The following is a 6,693-nucleotide window of genomic DNA, read 5'->3' as shown; positions in this document are numbered from 1 at the left end:
CAAAAAACAAGTAATCAGAAATCTTTTTTTTTTTTTTTTTGTATTGCAACTGCAAACTAAATATTACTTGTAACATTTTATTAGAAAGAGATGATGTTATGTTATTAGATGTAAAAATGATTACTTTGTCATTTAACTCCAGATCCTCTATTAAATGCATCGTTTTGGATTTTTTTTTTTTGGGTAACTTAGCAATTTTCATTTACTATTTGAAGTGCTCATATTACCAGTGGTGTTGGTAACATGAGCACTTTTACTGCTTTTTAAAAACCTCCGTATTTTTAAGAAAATGCTTCTGGTACTCAAAAATGAAAGTGGATCGTGAGTAGTGACCCATAAAGATTGTTTATAGTCCAAAAATTTGGGTTCAGTATAATTATTTTTGAAAGAATTCCCATTTTCGCTTAAGGTGCTCATTATACCCTAATCTACCCTTTATTTATCAATATTATATTACAGATAATTTATGAAAACTGCTTCTTATTCATTTTTTTGTATTATATTATTAATGATATAAGCTTTTCAATTGTTTGATTTAGTTTTAGAATAAATATTTTTAACATTTGTGTCATTGTTATTGTAGTTGTAATATTATGATTAATAAATTAGCCAAATCTATTTGAGCGAACAACTTATAATGGGCTGACAATAAATAACATTAAACCGGTTTTATCGAATTTCTCTCTCAGTGGCAGGTGTTTACCATTTCTTATTCCTTTAGGTGGTATATTCTACATCTCACAATTTTAGGTAACTTGCACTTCTCAACAGTGACTCTTAAAGTGTAAAGAGAAAATTAAATTCCACAATTAGTTTAAGTATGCAGCGCAACGACACTTTCTACCTTAATAAAAGCAAAGCTGTCTAAAAATTAACATTGCGTTATAAAAGTTGCCGGTGCAAATAGTTCTTCATTTTCCTACCTCATGAAAAATTTAAAGAAACCATGAGAATGTGGAACTTTGAAGATACCACAACTGATTCATGCGCCAAAAACTGTTATCTTGATTTTATCATACTTGTTTAGAAATTTTTTAACTCAACAAGATGTAATTGACTTCTTGAATGTCAGTATTTAATCAACTTTAACTTTTACTCTTCAGTGAGATGTTCAGTAGATGCTCGCCGCTTTAACTTATCTAATTTAAATTTTGCATTTTAGCTAAGTGTCTCAAAAATATAATGTAAAAAATAATTTTCAAAGACTTTTACTGCTAATTGGGATTTACGAAATTGAATAATCTAACTAATTTCAAAATAGAACTCATTGGTTCAAGAAAATGCACAAATACACAAAGTTTAGAGTATTAAAGTATAATTCTAAAAAAGTCCTTAACATTTTAGTTTTCCACCAGTCACGATATAAGAAATATAATTGTACCTAAGACCAATATGAAGTATGTTGCCTGATTGTCTTAAGACACCAAAAACACACCAAAAAAAATTACATTTTCCAAACTTGAATTTTTAAGATACTTCAAACATATTTGCGTTAAACGTGTAGAATGTGTTAGTTAATAAAAAAAAGCGAGTTGGCAAATTCAAAACATAAAAGTAGAAGTTCGCGTTAAAATTTGAGACGTAGTGTTGCGATAATAGTACTAGGGGGTAGGATTGTGGTGGGAGAGGGAGGACAAACTGTTTTTGGAAAACAAAAAGTTTCTCATATTGTAAAACAAACATGGTTTGGTTTAAAGTTTCTTTTTATTAATGTTGTGACAAAATTGATTTTTCTATGAATTATTTTCGATTTTTAGAAAAATCAATTTTGTCACTACTCCAATAAAAAGAATTATTGTGGAAGTTGTTTTTAATTTACCTAATCTTTAAAGTACTGTGATATCTTTCTTAAAATAACTGTCTCGTTAACAAAAGATTGTAAAAATTCTTTTACATTTGCAGGTTATTCTTTACTTCAGTGACAAACACTTTTTTTTGTAATACTCTTGATGATTCCAGATATTGGCCTAAGTATAGTGTAACTACTCTTAAAGAAGAGTAAACCATTTGTACTGATATGAACTTTCAATTGAATGGAGTTTGGGAATATATTTTATAGAACATTTTAAAATGGCTTTTGTAAACCGAAAGAACATTCACCATCAAATGATAATACTTCAATATCGTATTGAGTGTTTTCAGCAAGGTGTGAGGATAATGAAGAAGACAAGAGAAGCTTTTATGTAAAATAGTAAGCAGAGCTTTAAAAGCCGTAAAAGAGTATTAAATTTGATAATTGAATAAGCTTATCTCTCATAAATGTTTTCTTTAAACAATTCATCAATTGAAGTTTCTGCATACAACATTTTTGATCATTTTCATTTGTTTAAATACAAGAAGAATGAGGCTGTACAATCTGTAAAATTATTGTAATGGACGGAAGATTCCATAAAGCACCCAATATTTACTACACTATTTAAATTCTACATGTTCATAAAATGAGTTATAGTAGAATATTCTACCAATACCAACTTTAGTTTTATGATGTTAAGCCAATATTTTGTAATCCTACATATTACCCCATTAATGCAACATTAATTAAACTGTTTAACATAAAATTTTTTAGGAGGGTGTTTTTATTATGATATTTGACATAAGATTTTTACAGCTCCAATAGGATATTGCTTTTTCTTTTAAATATACCAGTAAGGTTTGTTTTGACGGAGTATTGATAATTAAAATTTTGGTGCACTTTAACCGTTTTGATAAACATTTTAAGTAAGGTTTGTTCATCATTAATGGACCGATATGCATAGTATCCGACGTGATAAAGTACTATATCGATATTAGTGATTGATATTATACTATTTTAATATTCTATTGTATGGTATAGTACATTACAAGAAACATTTAATAAAGCAATAACCTGGTTAGAAACCAGGCACTAATGTTGGTCACAAATGAACGCTGGTAGAGGTAGAAACTTACTACCTCAATCTAATATTGATAGAAGGCATGCAATTTTAAAAATTTATTTAAGATGAAATGAACATTGATATGATGTCAATAATATCTGCTATTTGTACCCGCAGCAATTAAAAGTTGCGAAAAGAAATGGCAAATTATTTCGAAAGCAGCTTAACAAAGATTGCCTAGTTCTTAATTGATATTATACTTTATCTTTTTAGAGGAGACGGTTATTTTTTAATAATTGATCTGTGGCATCGCATTAAAAAAGCTAAATTTCATATATATAAATAAATCTTGCTAAACGAATATAGCATAATGTTATTGCACTTATAACAGCAAAACCTATGATTATTTTTACACCTTAGACTTACACTTTTCACATAATTAATCATCCGCATTTGTATGCTACATGTATATAAATATTTGAAATTATGCCAAAGAAACTACTTATTAGATTAAAGCAGAGTGTTATATCAGTTTCTTTTAAAATAAAAGACCGTTCCTTTGCACCTTGATGTATCATTTTTAAAAACGATTTATAGTAATCATCATTTAAAACATCAAAAACTCCAAAATGGTGCAATTGCTTTTGGAATAGATATAATGCACCTGGATTGTTTGGTTGCCAAGAGACAGTAAGATGGTGGAAAAGCGTTAAAAAAATGTTGTACCAACTAAAATACGACCTTCAATCAACATAAACTACAACAATACACAAACATAAAATACATCATTTGCCAAAGTTGATTTTTGGTTGCTGACGACGTTGCTAGACGTCCAATCCCATGAAAATTTAATTCCATGTAAAAACTTTCATCCCCTTAACTTATTGGGAGGAGCGTAATGGTTTGGTACTGCATCATTCACACCATCAATCTTTAAGCTCACCGGATAAACAGTGTTCTTAATCAAATTATGTAAAAAGAAATTATTCGTGGGGTTAAATTTCAGGGTACCGAGCATAAAATGATAGTTTGATGGGTCATCAAAGTAGCAATCAAAGGTTTTCCATTCTAAAGGTTTTGAACTCATCATTCCACAAGAAACCTCCAATGTGGTGAAAAAAGTTTTTTGTTTTCTTAGGTCTCATAGTGCAACAATTAACATCTTTATTTGTCCCAGTATAAAAAAGATTAGCATTGACTGTTTAAAATAGTAGTACTTCTCAAAGCTGTTAAAAAGAGGAGCTTTATGAATAAGTAATTATCTGATTCTCATCAAAGTAAACAGACTCTCAGTAATGCATGAAAAGCATTTTCACAATATTTTTAGGAAGCCACTACTTGGTCTAACATACTTATTTATTTCTTCTATATTTAAGCATACTATTAGAAAATACTTGGCAATATTGTAATGTATCAACTTTTTTTTAATATTCAATAATTTAAGATTCGTTTTTACCAGCTGTTTATATTCGTTACCGAGATATTGTTTTTTAATGGTTAAAAAGCTTTCAAAAGTGAAAATTTTGTGGTTGCTACGAATCCGTATTGTGAGAGCGGGGGATTTTTTTAATTATATTTTTAATAATTTGATGTTTTTCTTATGTTTGAAGGAAAAGTTGAGGGGAACGTTTGGGTTTAGGGTTGTGTGGATTAGGTATATGGAGGTTGGGAATAAGGTTGATGGTCTGGGAAGTTCTTGGTTAGGAAAGGGCAGGGTTTGGATTGTATAGTGTTCTTTGGAAAGATATATGGAGGTTGGGAACAATGTTGGGGGTCAGGGGGTTTTATTAAATGTTTTCTATTTTCTGTCCCTTAGGTGATACATAACGGCGCGGATATGGTAAGGTGCGCGGTTAGAGCATTAAACTTTTCAATAGCAATATTTGACGCATATATTAATAACAATAATTTTAATAATCGAAATACAAACAAAATACTTACTACTGGTTTTTCATCTCATATTTATTTTTCTTGATAAATACTCTCAATTGTTTCCCATCAATATATATTCTCTTAATATTAACTCACACAAATAGCAATAAATTAGTACAGGCTATAACACCTACTTAAATTCCAATTACCAATTCTTTTCATAGTTTTCTCTTTAAAATCTCCATAAATTCTTCTCATAAAATTCTCTTTCAATTTTCAAAAATCCTTTTCTCATAAAATCTTCTTTTAAATCTTCAAAAACCCTTTTTTTCAGAAAATCTTTAAAATCTCTTAAAACTCTTTTCTCTTAAAACCCTCTTTTAAATCACTTTAAGTATCTTTTATCTTCCTCGTCGTCCTCTCTGCTCTTTTTTTCGAGCTTTTTATAGTTTTCGGTTGTTTACGGTCTTGCTACTTATTCATCATTTATTAACATGATAGGCTGAATAAGTCTCTGTGTGTACGTCTTTTCTTGGTTGTTGTTGCTTTTTTACTTTTCTTTTCGCTTTATCATCTTATTTATATGACAAATTCAATTAGTCTCCGAGTGTACTTCTCTTCTTGGTAGACTTGCCCTTTTATTCGTTCGAATGTATATATTACATATATATATATATATATATATATATATATATATATATATATATATATATATATATATATATATATATATATATATATATATATATATATATATATTTAATGTAATATATGCTTGAGTTAGGTAAAACTTAAAGATAATATTTACAATTTTCTTATTTTCCCTTCTCACAGTATACATACATCAATAAGTAGCAACTGTGGACTGCGATCCTTATGATAAAGTTAAAATTGACATTGTCATTATTTTCATTTCAAAAGAGCAAGGCTCATATGATCTTTTATCAGCTCTGCTATTAATTTTTCTTAAAACTTGTATGAATTAAATGCCGTTTGGATATTATCTATTTAAAGTCTTGAATATACTTTATTTCATATTTGACCCACTGCGCAGAAACAAATGCGCGATAAACAAGGGGCGCGTTAGGCTAAACGATAGGCGCGAAGAAGGTTGAAAGATATTTTATATGTCTATTATATATGTATACATATATAAAATGCAGTTGATAAAGTCAATAATGGAGAGAGTGTAAAAAGTAAACAATTAATTATACTGCTTATTTTTTTGCTAGTTTTACTTCTGTTCAATTTAAACTAGGCTTCTCTTAACGTAATAAAACTTATTTTGACGCTTATAAAAATACATTGGAAAAGAAATAACGACAAGATACATACGATAGTTTATTAATTACAAAACAATTTCTGATTAAGATCTATAGAATTAGATTTGAAAAGAGTACAAGTTGCGAAATGTTACTTTCTACAACACCGGTGCAACTTTTTTGCTTTGTACACGTTTTTTTTTTTTTTTTTTTATAAGAAACTTGTTTATCAGAAACTTGTATTAGAAGTCCTGAAATCTTAAGAAATTCATTAGTAATATGTTACTTTTCGATAAGAAACTTATTTTGTTTAGAGTTTGAGGATTATTACCTACTTTGTGTTCTCTTCACGGACAAACTCGAGGATATTATTAGATTGAATGATATCGATGGAATTCAAATAAATTTAATCGATTAACTGTAGAACATTTTATCTTATATTTTAACATGTATTCAAATTGCATTTTATATACTTTTCCTCTCTTTTGATTATGCGTAACTTAAGAAACTCTTAAGAAACTTTTAACACTAGAGAAACTTTTAAAACTACTTTTAAAAAAAAGTACCCTTAAAATAAGAAACTTTCTAGTAATAGCTCATTTGCTTGGTTTCTTAGCCCATTTGCTTGGTTTCTTACAAAAAAAAAACAAAAAAACATGTATCTAGCACTTTTAATTTTAAGAAAGTAAAGGAAAAAAATTTTA

This window comes from Hydra viridissima, unplaced genomic scaffold (assembly GCF_058129835.1).
Source record: "Hydra viridissima isolate aposymbiotic clone 2 unplaced genomic scaffold, HvirCarnegie_v1 scaffold_9, whole genome shotgun sequence".
NCBI classification, from domain to species: Eukaryota; Metazoa; Cnidaria; class Hydrozoa; order Anthoathecata; family Hydridae; genus Hydra; species Hydra viridissima.
This window is presented reverse-complemented; position numbering follows the sequence as displayed.